The sequence below is a fragment of the Helicoverpa zea genome, chromosome 26, assembly GCF_022581195.2.
Source record: "Helicoverpa zea isolate HzStark_Cry1AcR chromosome 26, ilHelZeax1.1, whole genome shotgun sequence".
Lineage (NCBI taxonomy): Eukaryota > Metazoa > Arthropoda > Insecta > Lepidoptera > Noctuidae > Helicoverpa > Helicoverpa zea.
In genome coordinates, this window is record NC_061477.1 from 5,297,485 (window position 1) to 5,319,758 (window position 22,274).

Below are 22,274 nucleotides of genomic sequence, written 5' to 3' on the forward strand. Positions count from 1 at the left end.
CCTCAACATAGTTGGGAAAAAGGCTCGGAGGATGACTGGAGTACTAAGTATTAGATACACGGCTCGATCGATCAATGGCTAAGCAACGAGAGGCGCGGCCATTCCGTGGATGGGTGACCATCTATGTCGTATCGAGCTTAGCATAGGAGAGACTAAAAGAGTAAAAGCAGTTTTTGTCAGCTGTCAGTAGACCGTTTTTTTTAACGACACTAAAAATCATCAAACGATCCCTCCCGCTGTGGGTTAGCAGCGGTGAGGGAGTGTCAGACTCTTACTGACTAAAAACCGTCGTGTTCCGTCGTAGGCTTTTTATGTACCAGGGCCGCGGTAACTCGTACTTTCGAACAATCCCGCAGCACTAGTCCGAATTTCTGACAATCAGTCTTACCAAGAGATATCGGGTTTCTCATGTGCAGAGGTTAGATAGGAAGTAAGTAATATTATTTATTCGTTCCATGTAAAACATTGGTTAGACTTGAAGCGGATACCAACTTCATGCGTCAAAACTTATCTTTTTAGTTTGTTATTGGTCTACCGATATTTTGTTTTTATTTTATGTTTGTGTTATTTTATATAAGTACCTTTGTGCGCTCCAATAAAATTATGTAAGCCTTAAAAATTGATTTTGAGTAAATGAATTAGGTATGTAAAAATTCTTTATGAGAAATAAAGTTGTTCTCAAACCTTATTTGGAAACAGCTAGGTACGTAGATGATAAAACTGACTTATCATAGAAAGATATTAAATGCACTTTCTCGTTGAGGTGTTCCATCGAATACTTTCTATTCCTAAAAATCCCCTAACATAGTAGGGGATAAGTAACTGTAATAGGTATGAAGGGACCCAAGTAGCATTCGGGGTTCTATATAAGATGTCTAGTCGTTCACATGTACTCTACAAGCTGTGTATGTCAGCTGTATATGAGCTGTATAGCTTGCTATAATGCTTTTATTGAACCAGTTTGGGCACAAATTAGACAGCCTTAAGTTCACTATGGCTGTACATTAGAAGTATAATAGCATTATAATAGCAGTTTAAGTAGTAACATCGGACTTAAGGCTGACTTACGGCACTATATGGAACGCAGTGTGAACCATACAACGTACATGAGTGTAATAAAGGGTAATAAGTGGCTAAATACACAGCCTTCACAGTTAAAATCGGACAAAAGTACTCCAGTAAGCTACCTTAAATTCACTTGTGTCCTAAATTATTTCTACATTTTAATGTATTAGTTTGACAATTGTACGGAGTGCACGGATTCGGGGCAAACTAACTCTGGCGGATTATTATTATAATATAACACGCGGTAGTACCTATTTTATGTACTATATCATGTTAATGCCATGGGAATGCAACTTTATCGTGAAATGTATACATATTTACAACTAAAATTTTCACGCGCCTCTGTAAAAACGCTTTATTCATTTTGAAATATTTAAAACTGGCTGAGAGGAAAATTTTCATATTCAGTTTTTGATATTTTATTGGCATTATAATTATACTTCGATAATTAATTTTAACATGAAACCAAACTCATTCGCTCTATCTGCGTATTTTGTGATAAATCTGCATTAATCTTGTAGATTTATTTGGTAAATATTTTAGGTTACGTAGAACAAAATGGTGGAAATGAAATACGGCTATGTGAACTGTTATATAGTCCTTCTAACAGCCTACAGTCCACATGTGAATCATTTAAACACTTCTGTACAGATAGTAAAAAAAGGTTATTTTAAGTATCACAAACAAGTCCTAATACAGCTACTGGCTGTATAACAGTCTAAAACAAGTAAACATAACAGCCTTTGGCTTTATAAATGACCAGAAGTGTTCTATTAAAATGCTAGCTCTATAACATCGAACAAGTAGGCCGTTAAACAGCGGTTGCCGTATCTCTACCCTCCTATAATGCTCTTAGTCAGAAAGCTGACTAAAGGATAGTTGTTAGAGTATTATAACACCCATAACCGTATAAAAGTATTACTCTACACTCCTATAAGTCCCTTAGACAGGTATAGGTGTAATTAATTGCAATAATGCAGCTAATACATCACGAGTGAACTGTAGTAATGCTTTAAGTTCACCTTGGAACTAAATGTGTACTCTTAAATGGAACAAAATGCTACTTGGGGATAACTTTACATCATAATACTAAATCCCTAAGACTGAAATATGACACACAAAACCATTACATTAATGAACAAACATATAAAAATGAAGAAAACCTGCAAGGCCGCGAGAGGCATCAATTTTATCCTGGTGTGCAATGAAATTTTTCCGACAAGACGTCAGAGGGGTACGCAAGAGGCGCGGGGGGAGGAATCAACAGTTTCAGCAGGGTACAGCCGTTATACGCCAGTCGCTCCCAGTCGCTCGTCGCGGCCGCTCGTGTGTTCAACTCGCGTGCACGCATGTTACGACTCCTGAAAATTATGTAAAAAATGTGCGACCTGCAAATTCGTGAGTTATCATAATATTTCAGTGCGTGTTATATTTTTTTTTGAGCTCCGTGATTTTTTTTACTGTCGAAGGTTTATTAGATTTGTTTTTTTTTGGAATGACTGGTTTTATCGTGTGTGGTGACATTTAAATATTGTTTATTTGACATTTTGTTGTTGTTGTTTTTGTTGACTGTGCTATATCGTGGTGAAGGTGATAATTTGGATTCTGAAAAACATAGGTGAGCTATTTACAAAAATGTGATTTTGTAATAAAATTTAAATACCAATATCTTTATTGCTTTTGAATTCCGAAATTTCAAAACACTGAAATAAATAAAAAATACTTAAGTGCAGGGTACTTATACGTTTAGAAAATACCAAAGCATGAATAGCCTTTTAAAAAGCATATCAATCATCCATCGATCACTTCACACGTATGGAAAACGTACATCAATTTATTTCATAAAAAGCAGTGAAAGGTCCCTTAAGGGTAGTCACCAATTTGTCACATATGCCTACATGTGACTTTGTGGTACCATGAAGGTTATAATTGCGTACAATAGCACCTACTGGCTGTCAGCCCATCCCTTTTGAAATTAGCTTCGTTGTGACGAGAAAAGAAAAAAATATTTTTTGAAAAAAGAACCGTTTCCGTTGGTATTTTTTTTATTCGGATCAAGTGTTAATGCGATTATATAATTTGAAAAGAAAAGGTGAGTGAGCTTTTTTATAATTGAGGTCCAAATAAAAAGATCTTAATGTCAATGGGGTTTTTTTTTATTCGTAATTAGAATATTTTTTTACTAGACTGATCACAGTAAGACCAATTATATTTTTTGTGGACAAATTAAATACAAAAAAAAAAAAATTGGTACATCTGTGTAATATAAAATGAAGTTTATTACGATAGAATACACTTTATCATTTATTAATATATTAAAAGACACACGCATTTCTGAACTTCACAAAAGATTGATAGAATTCTTCGAACAAAAATGTTTTCCACATTTTTATGCGAAAAGGGAACGTAATAAAAATGGAAAGCGATCCTGTTATTCGTACAAAAGATCGAATGCCAAGTCGATGAAATCCTGGGCGCGTTTGTTGACAAACAGCGACTTGACAAAATTGGGTCGACCAGCATAAAAGTATAAATCCCCCGAGAATTATACGAAAAATGTAATGTTAGGAAAAAAAAAATTTTTTTTTGCGCCCTAGAATTTTTTTTATAATTGGTTTTGGGGTACTTTGATGTGTAACTAAGTGCTGTACACATTTCGCATTATAAGCCACGCGTGACAATATTGTTTTTTGAAAGGTTTGTTAAAGATGATATTTTTGATTGCAATTTTTAAATAAATCGAAATCACTTACGTGTTTTCTACTCTTTGGAAGAGCCTTTCAATACTTATTTTTGAGTTCTTAACAATAATTAAATGCGTATTAATAAATATCACAACCAAACTCATAGAACCAACAATCAAACATACAATTTCTGCTCACATTGCACACGGCAGCACTCTCCTCTACTTTCCTTTCAGTAGATTTCAATAACTAAGTAGTAGATTATAGATTGTGACAGAATTTTAATAGAGCGTATGTCAAAATTCAATTTTTAATCGCATACCAACGGATAGATTCGTTATTTTTTGAAAATAAAAAAATCGCAAGCCTAATAAAATAAAAAATACGCAAAAAAAATACATAAGTAGGCATTTTTCAACTCGGGTACAAAATCCGGGACTCCCCGTTATTTTAACAACCATTCGATCCTCACACGAGTAGATAATCCTATAAAGCCGTTTTTAACGACTTCGCAAACAAAACTTTTCTCATAATATTAGTTAGAAAAGTGCGATGAATCAATACAGAGCGTTATCAATTAATTAAAATTATTTTATACTAGCTTCTGCCCGCGACTTCGTACGCGGATCCTGTCCCTTATGCCAGCGACTACGGGGTCAGCAAAATCAAAGATCTGAACCGTCTGATATTGAATTTTAAGGGCCCGTTGACTTGAAAACAACGGAATACGGATAAACATTAGAAACGTTCCATATATTTAATTAAATTGGACTAAACAAAACGCTGAGAACTGAACCGCAATAGGCGTGATCATAGGGATAAAAGTAGTGATTCTAATAAGTCTGCATTTAAGTTATGTGGCAAAAATGTTACACGTATTATTACGTAAAAAAACATTAAATAGATGACAAAGTCGTGGTGACTTAGTGGAAGTCGTGGTGGTTTAGTGGGTAGAGAACCAATCTCTCAAGTATGAGCGTGCGTCTTTGATTCCAGGTCTGGCAAGTGCCTGCCAATGCAACTTTTCTAAGTTCGTATGTACTTTCTACGTATATTTTGGATACCAATAACCGTTATTTGGAGGGGATGTTAAACTGTAGGTTCCGGCTGTCATTGAACATTCTTGGCAGTCGTTATGGGTAGTCAGAAGCCAGTAAGTCTTACCAAGGTATGTTGGGTTGAGCGGGTAACCAGGTTGTGGAGGTCAGATAGGCAGTCGCTCCTTGTAAAACACTGGTACTCAGTTGCATCGTGACTGGAAGTCGACCATAACATAATTGGGACAAAGGCTCTTGAGATAATAACGACAATAATAATGAGATATAGGCACCGCAGGACATCTGAGGCTGATGACGGGGAGTAGCAACCCCGCGGGGCTATACTATATGCTGAGTTCTCCAGGGAGAGTATCCCCCATCTCCGGCCGGTCGGAGTGAACCATGACGGGGGTAGGTCTCACGCCTCTGGCTTGGCTTGGCCGTCCAGAGTGGAGTCGCTAGAGCAGGATTAGTAGCCCTGCTCGGAGGGTAGGTGCCTCATGGTAAGCACAGGGAGCGCGTAATCTGTGTTTAAAGTCCGCCGAGGTATCCTCACGCTTCAGGTTCCCGGGGGCCCAGTAAGTGAGGTGGCGAGTCTCCACCTGCCATTTTTACATGTACCATTGACATCCACTAACATCCCATCACAAATAGCCCAAGTAGTTTCCCTCAATAGTTAGCAATAGTTTAGCACAGAACCGGGGATTGTCTTTTTTTTAACGACGTCCACCGGTGAATGTCCTTGGGTTCATTTCTATAGTGTATAAAGGGATAATCGACGGTATTGTGTCACCATTTCATTAAAGTTGTCTCAAAAGGGCTTCAGCGTGTTGGCTTCGGCCCCACGTTTGCCTCCCAAAAATTCGGAACTCTGTAGTCCCGAGGTCTGGAAGAGACATACAAAATAATAATGAGATATAACGCAAAAAAGTCGGAGAGTGAGGGCTCGTGACGCCACGTCTAAGTATGTAAAATTTGTACTAAGCAGTGACTTAACGAAGCGTTGTTGTATCTTCGTTATTATTTGTTTGTGAGAGAGAGAGAAAAGAAAAATACGTGTCCATTATTTTAGGATAGGATTCATCATACCTATTTCATAACATTCATTTCTATACATTTCAAGTGTAGTATTGCTCTTGAAGTTTCATATCAGGTGTTCCAGATCTTCGATGTTTATACATCAATAGAGAGTGCTTATCAGATTGAACCACTTTTGCTAAAACGTCATATCTTCATATGCTATAGTCTAGCTGGACTCCTGGAGTTCCACATCAGGTGTTTTACACCTTCAATTTGTATAAGTCAACAGAGAGTGCTTATCAGATTGAACAACTTTTGCTAAAACGTCATACCTCTATATGCTATAGTCTAGCTGGGCACCTGGAGTTCCACATCAGGTGTTTTAGATCTTCAATTTGTATAAGTCAATAGAAAGTGCTTATCAAATTGAACAACTTTTGCTAAAACGCCATACCTGTATATGGTACAGAGAAGCTGGGCTCTTGGGGTTCCACATCAGGTGTTCCAGATCTTCAAATTTATTATCTCAACTAAAAATGCTCATCACATGAAACAATTTTTGCCATGGCACCATTTTTATATCTCTTATAGTTTTGTTGGTCTGTTGGAGTTCTGCATCAGGTCTTCAAGTTTCGAAGATATATTATAGCCTATATGTTGACCAGGCTTAATACTGATACAACAAAGAAAAAATCATTGAAATCCGTTCAGTAGTTCCGAAGATTAGCGTGTACAAACAAACAGACATACAGACATACAGACATACAGACATACAGACAAACAGACAGAATTTTTTTTTTGGATTTGTGCTCCATTACTGTTTCTAAACCCCACCCAATTATTATTTTTTAAATATATTCAATGTACAGACACAGTTTTTTTACAGATTTATTATATGTATAGATGAAGTATTAGAGGTGAAAGTTAGACATTGTTTAGATGGTTGGGTGAAATGACATTCTTTTGTCAATGGTATGCTATGGGACCACGGAGGAAGGTATGTATGGGATCAACTTTTATAAGTAACATTATAAAGAGGTAAAATATTTGTTAGTTGGTGATATTTTAGGGAATTCTCTCTGGAATTTCTGAACAGATGTTGAAAACATATTTTAGCAACAGAAAGCCAAGTTGTTTTTGACTGTCATAGTCCAGATATTTCCGGAAGAAATACGAGTATCTCGGGGAAAAAATGAAATCGCGTAAGATAGTATGTACGTAGACAAACTAATAGTTTCCTAACTGGCTACTTATCATATATTTTTATGTTAGGAGTATATGTATGTAGGTAACTGATTTGAATTCCTAAAGGATTTTTTTCACATATTTGTGTAAGATATCCATTTTACTTTTCCATGCATCTATCTAAATCGTTTCAGACTTATTACTATGGGTGCTTAAATACAGTTAAGTTAATTTAATATTCCCCTTTTACATGTAAGAACCCTTTATAGGGCATTATGACAGTACATAGGCCGATTATTACGATTAACAGCTCCGTACTCTACTGCCAAAATTTTCTCGGCTGATGGTCTGCCAGGGAGTTTGCTGACAGCTTATTTTAAAAGTAATCGTCAATCCTACCAAACTCTCTAGGCTCAAGTGCACTGATAACATAACGAAAGTTTTCTTTAAAAAACTGCTATGAATTTTCAAATATAAGTTTCAAAGCAAACAGTTATTTTAAGAAAAACTAACGTTTATGTCGTCGAAGCTTGGGCATTAGTGCGTCTGATACAAACCGGATAACTGATGATTGTAATGTGTGCACTACCATTCATCTCTATACTGATTTATAAGCCCGATCAAACTATCGGCCGACTAAAAGTTATCAGTGTGTGCTCTTAAAGCTTTGTCTTAAGCCCTTAGAAGGAGCTTAGTACTTAAATTGACCAATCTCACTGGAAACATACTTTATATCAATATTACTATAGACTTTATAGTTTCTAAGTTTCTTGAGTGGCTATTTATCATTCTATGAAGTTACGATCTATGTCTATCTATGCTTCTTAATAGAATTTGAAGAGATTGATTAATTACAAGTTGGGATTGAAAAAGTAATCCTTATCTTAACTATTATTAGGTAAGTATAAACTAGTCAATTTTTCGCATCCCGTGGAAACTACTGTCCGTATCAGGATAAAACATAGCCTATGTTATTCGGGAAGAGTGTAGCTTTAAAACAGTGAAAGAATCTTTCAAATCGATTCAGCAGTTTCGGAGCTTTTAGGGCACAAACAAACTAAACAATGTTTCCCTTTTTATTATAAGTAGATATGTATGAAAAGTATAGTAGTAAAAGTATAATTTTTAAACCTATTTAAACTGAATTTCGTACATAGAAAATAAACAGCCTGAGTAAAATATAGGCACACTTTTGTCCTAGTGCAGAAATTAGTTCCCTCGGACCGCAGGTGGAGCCGCGTGGAACAACCAGTAGGTTTCCTAAAGGAAAGTTTGTGTGGATCTTAAGTAAAAGTTTGACTTTCAGGGTTCTAGGTCAAGTGGGCCCAAAGTACTTATATTAAGCCTTCATTGGAAATAACTCTTAGAATTAGGAAATATGTCTGTAGTTCAGAAATCAATCTACTGGATAAATTTTGATGATGTTCCTTACGGAAATACCCTGATTAACCTCAAGGATAATGTACCTTTTTATACCAAAATTACAACGAAAATCCATATGTATCCAGAATCAATGCAAACAACGTCGCGAGAGAAAGCTATTATCAAAATATATGGCGTAACTTAAAAATAAAAAACAATTTATTTCTCCTTTTGTTTTGTAATTGAATAGTTAGGTACTGTAGTTTCAGGGTTTTATACGTCTTTGCAAGTGTACTTTCTCATACTTATCGGCGAAAATTTGATGAAAATCCTTTCAGTAGTTTGGGAGTTTATCGCTACAAGACAGATAGATGTTGCTTTATACATATACATATGATTTCGTTAATACTGCAGAAGTAATTTGGGATACGTACCCACATTAAAAGTTATGACGAAGTAATTATAAACTTAACACGTTTGACGACAGAATCTAAAGTTAATTAGTGGACATGTGTTTTGGTACTTAAAACTAAGTTACCGCGGTCCTGGTACATAAAGGGCTTAAGAAGGAACATGATGGGTTTTAGTCAATAAGAGTCTGACACTCCCTCACGCTGCACCCACCGTGGGAGGGGTTATGTGATGATTTCCCATATAATAAAAATGACTGGAAAGTTCCTCCGGGATACGAAGTGAAACCGCAGGCAGAAGCTAGCTTTTTATAATTATCACACTTTGTGATGAACAGGACTTCCTACTTTATTTTGTAAACTTTTATATAAAGGTAGGACTTCATTAGCGAAGTTTCTTTAGTAAAGTTGCCCATAAAACGGGGTAAAATATGAATTTTAATTACTAGGGGTGTCAATGATCGTTAGATATTAATATCGAGTTCCATAATTTAAAGATGAAAATATTATTTCTGTGTAATAGGTACTGAAATGTTATTTCTTCATTTGTAGTTTTAGCAATAATTTTCCGTTTTCTACAAAATACTAGGTGATTCCCGTAGTTTATCCCGTGTTATGAGAGAACTTCATACCGTGCTCGGATAAAAATAAACTTTACATTTCTTTTCAGGGCTATCTCTATAGCAAAAAAAATAACCAAAACGACTGAACCGTTTTTTAGAGCCATGACGGGCAAAGAAGCAGATTTCTGTTGATTTACCGATTTATTCCTTCTTTGTGTGAGGAGGCCTATGTTAAAAGGGTCACCGGTTATGGGCTGAAGAGGATGGTTTCGTGACGGTGCAAAAGAGGAAGTGCCACCAGGGAACAAATAAGAATCGCTGCGGTACGGCTCCTGTCGAACCCAACACGAGAATTCGTGCCGCTAAGCCGATCACCCGAAGCCGAAGCTACTAACATAGATTTAAGTTTTAATTACTAACAAGTTTTGTATTTAATGTCTATGTTAGTTTTTAATGTATGTATCTATGGACCATTGTTGCCTGCTGTAAAAGTTTAAATAAAATTAAATAAATAAAAAGGCTGATGATGATGATGATTTAAGAAACGTTTTCTCCCCAATGTAACAAACAGCGAGCGTTGTACAAATGTCAATGGATACACAAAAGCTACGGTTCACTTCGTAACTCAGAATTCGGTTGTTCCTTGCACAAAGTTATATTTCCTTTGAGACTGCAAACTCGAACATTCTGAAGAATATTAAATTTAATTTTAAATAACAGTTTTTATGATATATTGGTTATGTTGTGCAAGAGGTCTTTGAACTTTTAGGTACACTTGTTGACGTAAGATAGGGTTATGTAAAATAGTATATTTTTGGAATTCGGTGTTATGGAATTTTTATACCATTAATTAAAAGAAGCTATAACGTTTGGCTGTATAAAACTCTTAACTACTTAATGTTAGTTTCTTGATTACTTAATTGATCCACTATTGTTAATACTATAGTCCGTTTCTATCAATATTTTTTATTCAAACCATTTTCATGAAAGCCCATTTACACGCCCCATTGAATAATAAATACATTTTGAATACAATATCCCACTCATATATTGCAGTTTCAATAATTTTACACTAGAGGCCAATAAATTCGGGACGCCATATAAACCTCTGCGAATCTTGAGCACGTTTCATTTTACGCAGCATAATAATTTCGTCTCCGTTCGCGTTTATGAAACTACCGGCCGTTATGTTATCTCTGGTAACTTGTCACTGTCAATTTGACAGGCTAAAAATAACTTTGACATATGAGATTACATGTAAAAAGTGTTATATGTTTGCTCTTTCACGTGGGATGAAAATAAGGTTGTGATAAATGCTGATTACAGTCATTAGTGCGCTTTAAAATAAGAAAACTGAGTCGAGTTAATGGTGTCAGTAAAATTCTATTTTTTTTAGTTATGAAGTAGCTGTAAAACATGCATGAAACTTAAAATATATACTAAAAACCTAATAAATTGGTTTGATGAACGGAACAAACGGACAGACGTATAATATGTTCTTTATGTACCTAATAGGTAGGTATTTATCCAGGAAGGCTATATTATGCTCCTTTATATCTAAGTAGATCCACAAAGAAATACTATTGCAATTGCCTTTTAAGTTCTTCTCATACTTTCTGCAGTTTGCATATTCGACTTCAAATATTCACATTCATGAAATTTTCACTCGTTCCATGAAATACGAGAATTTTCACAAAGAACGCGTCAGTGTGAGCAACCCTTTATATAAGGGCTACGATTATAAAGGGTAGCGGACTAGAACAGGTTTAATCTTAGAAGATAGATTTACTTCGCACAGCGCTGATAATAAAAAAGATAGATTCTTTTCAGAAACTCTTATAAAAGATTTTCTTACTATACCCATCTAAAATGACAATGGGGGCCTATTAGATTTTTCTTAAGTTCTTTTGTAACTTTTTAAACTAAATACTATTAGTTAGACCTTTTTTTGGTACAATCAAGAGTTGCTTTGTTCTGATTTTGGTGTAATTGCTAGAAAAATTAGAGGCATTTAAGACTTTCATTTGTTTTAACATTGTCTGGGATTTATTAGTCATTGTCTGTTTCAGTTTGAATAAACTTTGTCGATTCTTTCAACCTCTGGTAACAATAAAAGGTACTTGTAAGTAGTACCTGCCGTTTACAACTTTTCAAAAAGTTTAGGTATGTAAAGGTACGTTTTGGAAGCGAGCTGCCGACTGCAAATCGTTTTGGATCTAAGCAGCAACAGCACCCGTGCTGTCCAGCGAACGCAACCGACTTTTTGCGGCTCGCTTCCAAAAAGTAACTTTACAATGTTATAACTCTCCTAAGCCCTCTTTCGTATGTACAATTGTACAATGTAGCTAAAATGTAATATATCACAGTTTGCCAGCGAAGCCTGATTAAATTTCTCCGCATTCCTTAACTTTTAATACATTCGTAGCTACATTGTATTCTGAAACTGGATTGAGGTGGCCAAGTCTGCGAAACTCCATAAAAACGACCGTTAAAAACAGGCTGACTCGAATATTTTGGGCAAAGTCTCAAAAACCATAAGTAACATGGAGAACAAAATGACTAGCGGAGGTGCCATAGCGGAATTTCTCTTAAGAAAGTAGCGCGTCAAAGCGTTCGCCCTTTTTTTGGACCCCATATTTTTGTATAATACCAAAAATCGTTGACAGATGTTTTAAAGAACCCGAACACCACGTTAGTTCACTTGTAACTGATTGTTTTGGTCATGCCCACCGTACGTATTTGGCCTAGTAGAAGGCGCCTGACCTACCTACATTGAAGCATCTACTCTCATCTTTCCTTACTCCGTGGCAAGGACCAAACTGTTTGTATCGAAGGACCAACGCCAAGATTTCATTTTATGTGCTTGAATATCCAAATTTTGGCAACCCCTGTAATGTCTTGCAGGAACCACTTCATGGGTTACAACGCCCATCTTTCCCGCCTTTTGCCGACCGACCCAATTTGCATGTCGTTCCTAACTACGCTCGGCTAACATTTGAACCCGAATTTACATTAATGTCTAACTTTGAGTGCAAAGTTCTGATTTAATTATCACATAGCTAAAGTACATGAACGCGTTGTAATAAGACATGGGGGCTATGGGTACTGGTAAGAAACTTACGTTAAGTTATCTGACTGAATTAAATTATTTTAGCTTTTTGACTATAAATGTGACAAGCAGTGTTTTAAAATTGAAGAGTTTGTTTGTTTGTTTGCTTGGACCCGTTTATCTCAAAAAATACTGGTCCGATCTGAAAAAATATTTTAGTGCTAGATAGCGCGTTTGTTGAAGATGACTACAGGTTCTTTTATCCGTATGTTTGTATCAAAAAATGTATCATCGTAATACCCTTGGTAACAAAATTGAACTATCTTAGCCGCAAGTTACTTATTTACTCATTTAAAAAACAGCGTTCTAAGTTTTCACCTTAACTAAGTTACAAAAAACTTCATCGTTGAATTTCATAATTTTCTTTTAAAATATTTTTCCTTCAACCTAGCCGTTTGGATTACAATCTTGGATCGTTAACTTCAAAACTTAACTTTAGCAATCTTCGTATTTCAAAAACAATGAACATCAGCCATTTTTAGGGTTCCGTACCCAAAGGGTAAAACGGGACCCTATTGTTTTCGCTCCTCTGTTCGTCCGTCCGTCTGTCACCAGGCTGTATCTCATGAACCGTGATAGTAAAAGAGCTGAATTTTTCAGAGATGATGTATTTTTGTTGCCGCTATAACAAAAAACAAAAACTAGAATTAAATCAATATTTTCGGGGGCTCCCGATAATGGTACGGAACCCTTCGTGCGGGATTGCGCACTTGGTCGTTTTTTTTATTAATTGATTAACTTTTAACTAAGTCCGACACAACAATAAAAAGAGAACCGAAAGAAAGAGTTCTTACAAGACTTAATCTTTTTTTTCTTAACTTCGGTTTCAATTTGAGTATCTGATTAAACATTTAGAAAAGAAAAAAGATAATCGCTACATTGGTGCCGCTGAAAGCTCAAAGAGCAAAAAGATGTTTTTAAAACAATCCAATTAATTATTCTCTATTCGCTTTCTCAAAGGGCTCAGAAATTTCTTTGTCGATGTTTTGTTTTGCGTTTTTGGGTGTTTTGAAACAAATGTCTATAAATTGTCTGATATTTATTACAGTTTTCCACTTGTTAATACAGAAGAAATTTTACGAAAAGCAGCACTTATGACATTTATATTTTCCCGCGCTATACAACTGTCACAAATGTCAATGTCAATTAAACGCCAAATGTCAAAAATAAAAAATAAAACTCGGGAAGTTTTAATTTGTACCATAGAAAATATCAATAATACTAGTAACCTTTCTAGTTTTATATGAAATTATATAAAGAAAAATAAACGTTGAGTAGTTGAGGTCATATAACTCAAGTAAGTTAAAGGCAGAGGCACATTGACGCGAGACCGTTGTCGTAAATCGTGACAACCGTTTGAAAGAGACACTAATTGAATGTTTAGAATTTAAGGGCTTAGGCAGACTTGACAACAGAATATTTCAAAACGTGTTTCTGCATTTTCAAGACATTGAAACAAGTAGGTATTTACTTTTGAGGTAGAATTTGTTGAACTTGTAAATAAAAGATAAAAGTTTGTCTTAAAAATGTTGTTAAATCATGAAAAAACGAAACACGATATAATAAATCTCTTTTTTTTTTCAAATAAATTACATCAGTTGCGAAAACAAAATTATCATCTTCGTAGATTACATCCTAATACTTCACCAACACAACACAAACGCCACCAAAACTAATTCCATTACGAAACACAAGAAAACCACCTCAAACTTAAACGCGTAACGAACTTCGTAAACGCACATACAAATACACTTCGCAGCCACACCCATAAACGCGTCAATCTGACCAAGCCCTAACATGACGTCATCAACGGAGTAAGGAAAGATGAGCGGAGATGCCATAATGCAGGTAGGTCAGGCGCCTTCTGCTAGGTCAAATACGTACGGTGGGCATGACCAAAACGACCAGTTAGGGATGAACTAGGCAGGCGTTCGGGTTCTTTGAGACATCTGTCAACGATTTGTGGTATTACAAAAAATGATCGGATCCAAAGAAGGCTTTTATGGGCGAAAACAGTCCTGCGGGGCCCAACAGGGCCAAGGCCCGCCGGGGCTGCGGTGTTGTTCGAAAGAGTTACCGCGGCCCTGGTACATAAAAGGCCTGCAAAGGAAAACGATGGACTTTAGTCGGTAAAAGTCATTTGATAATTTTCGCCATCGATAAAAAAAGGGCGAAGACAGTAACGTTCCGCGTTCCCCGTCCCCCGTACACCCGCATTTTGGCGCGCTACGTTCTTAGGAGATTTTCCGTTATGGCACCTCCGCTAGTCATTATATTCTCCATGACGTCACCCAACGCATGTTACATATTGCATGCACTTTATGGTCACTTTTATGGGTAAAACGGCAACTCGAAGGCTCTTGACGGCGACTCATGTCAATTAAGCTTGATAAATATATAGGTTTATGGGTCATCTCGATTGGTTATAAATGGACGTTGTAAATTAAGTAATAACTGGTCGGTCGTGGATATTGTGTCTTGTATTGAGGAGATAAAGTGTTATTATGGTAGTTTATGTTATTGGTCTAGGAATTGTGATATTAGGTTAGTAGTGTAGACATATAAGGAGGTTTTTGCAAAGCCTGATTAGTACGGCAGCGCCATGCCATTTTCTGTACCGATGTTCGAGCAAACCATTGGGTTAAAAAAAAACCTTTTATTACTATTGAGTACTTCCTAAAGAGGCGATCAGTGTAATTTTTTCAAATACGTAACTCTTGCCGGATTTTTTTTTAATGAAATTGAAGCCGTTATAAACACTTATCTCCTTGCGGAAAGTTCATAATACTTATCTACCGACTTTCTATTATTCTTTTCCGGACTGTGTAGGTAGAGGTAAAAAGCATTAAAATTATGGGTCGATATGTTATATTATATATTATTCTACATATTAGACATATAATTACCTCGGTTTTTATATATATTTATTCCTAATGAGCTATTGAAGATGATGGATAGCTTTCCACCTAAATTTCTTCATATCAGAAGGAAATCTGTGGTGATTTATCATCTATTTTGATGTAATGAGTGATTCAGCTTTTATATAAAGTAGCACTTGTTGAATGTTTTGTCAACATGATTATTATAGTTTGTGGAAAAAATGCTGTTAAATATTTTATGAGTCATTTACTTCGGGTTCTAATAATCCATCCATTGTTTTTCGTTTCGAGATAGACTTCGACATAATTTATAAAAAGCTAGTTTCAAAATTCAATCTCCAATCTAAACATAATGGATGGATCGGTTTTTGCAATCAGCAGTTAGAAGGTATAAAGTGTAGATCTGGTTTTTAAAGGTGCTGATTTGAATGGTATTTTCAAGTACGTTAATAAATGTATTTACTTTGTACGATATAAGAAAATTCATTGCAAATACCCATACATAAAATTAAAGACTATTTACGAAATCACATACAAAAAATATTGAAAATTGAAAGTGGGACTCTGCAGCTGAAAATCTAGAAATAATGCTGTAAAGTCTACAATGACCTTAAAATTGACTGAAAAATTATTTCTTCCTATACATTTGTCCAAGTTAGGTACTAAATTTCTGTTCCCAAAAGTACCAGGGCCACAACAAGACAAAGAGATTCTCATTAAGAATACCAACTTACCAAAACTATCGTTCATATCTTTCACGTTCACCAGCTTAACACCCGAGGTAGTTGGAAACGTAATCAATCAATATGCCAAACGAACCCGTGGCACTGTGTGTACAAAACGAACACGGTGTCGGAATTTAGGTCACATTTTCATATCTTTTCAAACAATGGATCGAAAGGTGTGGATATGTATGCTTGATTGAAGTTTGGCTTTCGTACAAAACTAGTGGCCCGCGGTACGTGAATTCCATGGTTTAGTTACAAAAATGTGATAAATGAAGAACCACTCGACCGATTTTGTGCAAACGTCACATAAATCATCTACTAAATAGTCCGAACAAAGCCTAATCATTTGGTTTGGATAGGTGAGGCCGTTCTTGAGTTATAAAATTACAACGATGTGGCATTAATTTTTGTATGTATAGATCAATTTTGTCACTATCACTTAATATTATGAAACAAAAGGACCCAGCAAATGTCTGTCTATCTGTTCGCGATAAACTGAAAATCTAATAACGGTTTGTCATGCGGTTAAGGTGAAGCAACGCTTGACGCGGTCGTCAGTCCGTGGATGGGTGAATATCTTATCATGATGAGTTGCCCCGTGTTTCGATAGGCAGTAAGTTCAGTTTCATACAAGTAGTTGACCTGTTCAAGGGTTGTTGTCAGAATACGGGCGACTGTTTTTTTACCGCTCGGAATGTGTCGCCCGGAAAAAAACCGAGTGGAAAATCCGTTAGTGTGAAAATGCCTTAATTCGGTTTTTGCCTGATCTCTCGTGTTATGAATACCGAAATCAGTTATCCTCTACAAAAAACGTTTTAACAAAGTGTTTTTGTGTACATAAAACCGCAGACTAGCTCATAAATAAATAGCTTTTCCAAGCAAGAAATTAACCAGACTATAAATAACAATATCAAAACTAACGACGAACTACTAGGGGAGCATAACTGTCTAACAATTGACTTTTCAACTTCGTACACACGCCAATTAGATCTTTGAAAATATAACTATGTAGTTTCGAGCTAATTTTGTGGCATCCTTTGTGTAAATCGTACTATAGAAGCTACTAGTTAGCAGACTGCAGAATAAATAGTCGGCCGACAGTTGCCCCGATCATCATCGTCTTTCGAGCCTTTCCCCTACTTTGATGGGGTCGGCTTCGAATCTAAAGCTGCAGCTGAGTACTAGTGTTTCACTAGAAGCGACTGCCTATCCGACGTCCTCAATCCAATCACCCGATGCGAGGCATTTTTTTAAAATCAAAATCTTGATCCCTTTTCTGTCGGTATGATACTGGCTAAATACCTGATTTCTGTAATATGCGTACTACCAATCATCTTCTGTCTTCACTGACAAACAAATTATCGGCCGACTAAAAGTTTGCAGTGTGCTCTAAGTATTTTGAAAATATAGCATTTCGCCTAAGGGTTTACAAAGGCTCTTTATAAAATGACGTTGTTAATTTGGACCCTAATTGTTGGGTAGACCTCAAAGGTACGTCTAACCATATTTTGACAGCTATAATTATTATAGACATTATAGTGCCATTTAATAGGGACCAAAGAAACGATAGATGGATTGAGTTAAGTTCGATATGGGTAGAAATTAATGAATTAAACATTTACTTGTGACATGACTGCAGTCAGGTATAAGTTTTGGTGCAACAATAACACATCATCTTTGAGAATTATACTGTCTATCACGATTCATGAGATCTAACAGTTTGGTGAGAGACGGACAATTAAGTCTTCGTAATAAATTGAGACCTTATTACAAAAAACATGTGTTATTACAAAAAAGTTAAATAGACGTTTATCATTTTAAAACATGTTACAAATTAAACACGTTTTAATTTATCCGTTTGACTTTTTCGTCATAACACCATAAGTGTTTACCCCAACCGAAAAGCAAATTGACAGTAACAGGCTCCAACATAAAACGCTGGTTACGTTATAAACTAAACGTCCACTTCAATATGTAATCTAGATAAGCCACGTTTTATCATTAGGTACGCTCGCGAACAACAGTCTTTTTGCTACAGATTACACTCAAACAAAGGGGAAAAAACTGTGAAAGCGTTGGGAGTTCCAGTTGTTTGCTATCTGTGGTTTATTTGTGTTTTTGTAGCTACGGACTCAGGATATTAATTTTATCTAAGCCTTTTAATATTGTTGTCGAAATTGTTTTATAAAAGTTGGCTTGTTTGTGCTGACAGATTATAAATTAATATTTAACGCTTCGTATGTTTGTTAATTCACACACACAAAAACTATGTATGTATGGGCTACTTTTTGACCACATTCGGAAAATTTTCGTAGTTCAAACCACTGGCGGAATCTAAGGTATTATTATACCTCTAAAACACGTCTCCGACTATGTCAATGGTTCTAAATAATTCACCGCGTTCCTACTTTCCCTATTTAGGAACTACTCAAACAACAATAGAATGTTACCGTTATGTACTCACCAGTACTCGGTGTCATCCATCCCACATTATGTACATCCTTATCATCTGATACGAAACCGCTAAAATTAACAACTGTTTTTCGCCGAAACATGTACTGATTTGTTTTACATCACCTTCGCAAGAATAGCGGTACAAAAGAATAAGTTTTGAGAAAGAAGGTCAATCACCCTTATAGGTACTCTTTGTAATGCTTGCCTTACACGATCCTTAATTGTTCCATAATTTACGATGGCTGTCATGGAACATCTTTGGCAGTCGTTACGGGTAGTCAGAAGCCAGTAAGTCTGACACCCAGTCTTATCAAGAGGTATTGGGTTGCCTGGATAACTGGGTTAAGGAGGTCAGATAGCAGCTCCTTATAAAACTCTGGTACTCAGCTGCATTCGGTCAGAAGGGAACTCGATCCCAAGATTGTTGGGAACAGGCTCGGGAGATGATGAAGTTATGATGATGATGATGAACTGTAATGACAATCCATATTCGGAAAATATGCTAGCCTAATGATTTATGAGAAGTATTTGAGTGTACCTAGTATCACTTAAGATTGTATTCAGTGAAGATGTGTTTAAAAAAAATACTACTTTATATAAGAGCCTAATCTATAAACTTCAAGATCGAAAAGAAATAAGAGAACACCGATTTTATTTATAGATTTAGCTAAGATTTCAGTTTAAATCCGAAAATCGTCCTTTCTATTTTAGTTTGCTATAAAAATTACTTAAAAAGCCTGAAATGGACTGAAATGGCGGTCTTTTATTGTTTTCTCCTTTGTTGTTCTTCGAATAGATCATTTTAGAAGTATTTTAAGTATTTCAACAAAGTGCTTCCGTTGCTTTATCGAATGTTCAAAAATAGTTTGTAGACTTTTGAGAAATTTATTTGAAGGCTAGTTATTGTGATGAAAGGTATTTTTATTTCGTTTTTCTTTATCATTAAAAAGCACGAATATTGAGCATAGTTTTTCTTTCATGAGTCTAGTGTAATCTGTAGGTACCTATGTACAAGAAATTAGAAAAATCATTATCATCCACAAACGTGATTTTTGGCCGAAAATTTTTGGATAAAACATTAAATAGAACCCATCGCGTCCGACTCGCGTTTGGCCGATTTTTGCTTTTTTTGTTTAGAAACACAAATTAAGTCATGAATTGTGTTTTCACTAAATAAAATACCTATTCAACAGCTCACGAGTAAGTAACGTACGACCGAAAATACCTCAAGAGGTTTCGCAAAGACTTCGGCACTATCTAAATAGCATCTCGCCCTTGAATAACTGCTCAAAGTTATACCTAGGAGTATGGATCAGGCAATGCAAACATAATTATTTTATTGTTTTTATTGACAAAAAAATATTATATGGCGTGACTGTTAGAAATATTAGTATCTAATACATGCTAACAGAAAATGTATCATCCACAATGAATATACTTACTTACAGCAAAATTAACAACTGATTAAGGGCAGTGGGTTAAAACTATTATAGTTTTCCCTATGTAACTGATGCATATAACTGTAAATAAACATCTTTAAGTTTCTGTCATTATCATCTCTGTAAAGTTGTTATAGATTCTGAAACCTACGCTTCTTTTGTAAATAAAAAACTGCACCTACTGTTAACGACACACAATTTATTTGAATTACAAATGTTTTGCCTCTCGCGAAATAAAACATCTGATAAGAAATAGGAGCAAACACCCTTATCTAAGTATTAGGCATTCCGATTCTGATTAATACCAAAAAAAAAACGAAACACTTTTTTACACAATTACAGTTACATTATTCTACCCAAGCGCTCTATATCTACATCCATACGGACACTCACTACCTGTAACGTGATCCAGTAAGTGGTTCAATTGAGTTACTTGCCCGAGCGATGGCATGAAAAAGTGCTTTAATTAAGAACCTTTCAAGGTAGAATCAACAATCGCTAGTTGCTTCATTAGTAGCTGAACTACCTGATACAAGGGTAGGTAGGCATGGAGAACAAAACAAAATGACTAGCGGAGGTGCCATAACGGAAAATCTCCTAAGAAAGTAGCGCGCCAAAATGCAGGCGTGCGGGGGACGAGGAACGTTACTGTCTTCGCCCTTATACGCGTTCTGGACCTGACCATGTTTTTAACACGCTTATAATATTAGCTTAACTTGTAACTATGTATGTAAGAAAATTTTGGAATCTTAATTTGACCCACTTCCTGGTCTTCGATTAGGGTGAACTTTTGCACACGCTCTGTTTTGATGACAATATATGAGTACCTAGCTAAGAAACGTCCATACGAATCCAATTAATCAAAAAATTTCAGTGAGTGCTAAATTATCAATTTTTCAAAAATCGTTGACAGATGTCTCAAAGCACCTGCGCACCTCGTTAGTTCACTCGTAAGTGATCGCTTAAGTCATGCCCACCGTATGAATTTGACCCAGAAGAAAGCGCCTGATCTACCTGCATTATGGCATCTCCGTTCATCTTTCTTTACTCCGTGGAAGTAGTATGTACAGCCTGCCAGTCTAGTTTTTGTTGGTAGGAAAGTTTCTTGATTAAGGTAACCACGAGGCGCTACATTTTAGTAGTAAGAATAAGACATCAAACGAGCGATTGGCAAATTAGGTTCATTTTCTTTGTTTAAGTATTCTATTCTCACTGAATATTATGAATGCGAAAGTCTCTGTTAGTTTGTTTGTCACATTTTTTGGGACAAAATTACCTATTGAGCGATTAAAATGAAATTATGTGACAGATAATTTAGAGCTGAGCCTGAATATATATAGCCTTCTTTTTATTCGGAAGCAAGAAGTAGGTAGTTGCTTCTAAAGGCGAGAGAAACTATGGAAGATCAGCCATACAGGCAACATGATTTTTATATAAAGAAATTTTCAGATATTTTATTAGCTTTTGGAGGCTTATAAAACATTGAAGGGCTATTTAAGGAATATTCCGCTGTTAGTTTATTATCTGAGTTTAGTAGTAAACATATTTATCTTAAAATATAATAACCTCTTCATTAGCACAGCAACTTTATCAAAACCAATTAGTTATAACATCGCAATTTTAATTACATTACATCAACAAATATTTGAACAAACAAATTCTGAGAATAGACTCACAACGAAAATACATAGACAGTGTTCGAACAACTTACAAACAAGCAAGCTTATTTATACAGGCTGTAGACATAGCTTTTGATTCCCGTCGCCTTGTTACTTACACAATAAATGTTAAATGTTAATATAGCTAATAGATCTCTGTAGTTACAAAGTCTGGATTTGATGACGTTAAATATTCAGACTATTGACAACAAAATGACTAGCGAAGGTGCCATAGCGGAAAATCACCTAAGTATCATCATCTCAGCGATAGGACGTCCACTGCTGAACATAGGCCTCCCCCTTAGATCTCCGCAGATACCTGTTGGAGGCGCCCTGCATCCAGCGTCTTCCGGCGACTTTTATAAGGTCGTCTGTCTGAGAAAGTAGCACGCCAAAATGCGAGTAAAGTGTAAAGTCACTTTGTATCTCACGGAACACAGCGTTACACCGCATTTACACTGGAAGGTTTTCAGAGCCGATCATACGGTGTCTCAGATACTAGCAACGATTAGTCTACTGCCAGTACAGTCGACGATGTTTTTGTTGCTCAGAATTTTGCGCGTAGAATAACCGTGACTTATTATATAGTCATGGCAAAAAGTGCTTTCACACAAGCAGGTTTTCCAAGTGACAACATCTCCTCAAAAATACAAAAGTTCTGAATAAAACTAATTACGTGAC

The 22,274-nt window shown here is 35.9% G+C and overlaps 1 protein-coding gene and 1 pseudogene across 1 annotated transcript in view; one reads left to right on the plus strand and one right to left on the minus strand.

Annotated features, from left to right (window-relative positions):
- The window catches only part of LOC124642890, a 39,293-nt pseudogene that overhangs the window by 15,920 nt on the left and 1,099 nt on the right, over positions 1 to 22,274 (minus strand).
- LOC124642900 (sex peptide receptor) overlaps positions 2,367 to 22,274 on the plus strand; it is a 299,614-nt gene continuing 279,706 nt past the window's right edge. Inside the window, exon 1 of the mRNA XM_047181648.1 lies at positions 2,367 to 2,683. The gene's annotated coding sequence lies outside the window, so the exon portion shown is untranslated. The remainder of the gene's footprint in view (positions 2,684 to 22,274) is intronic.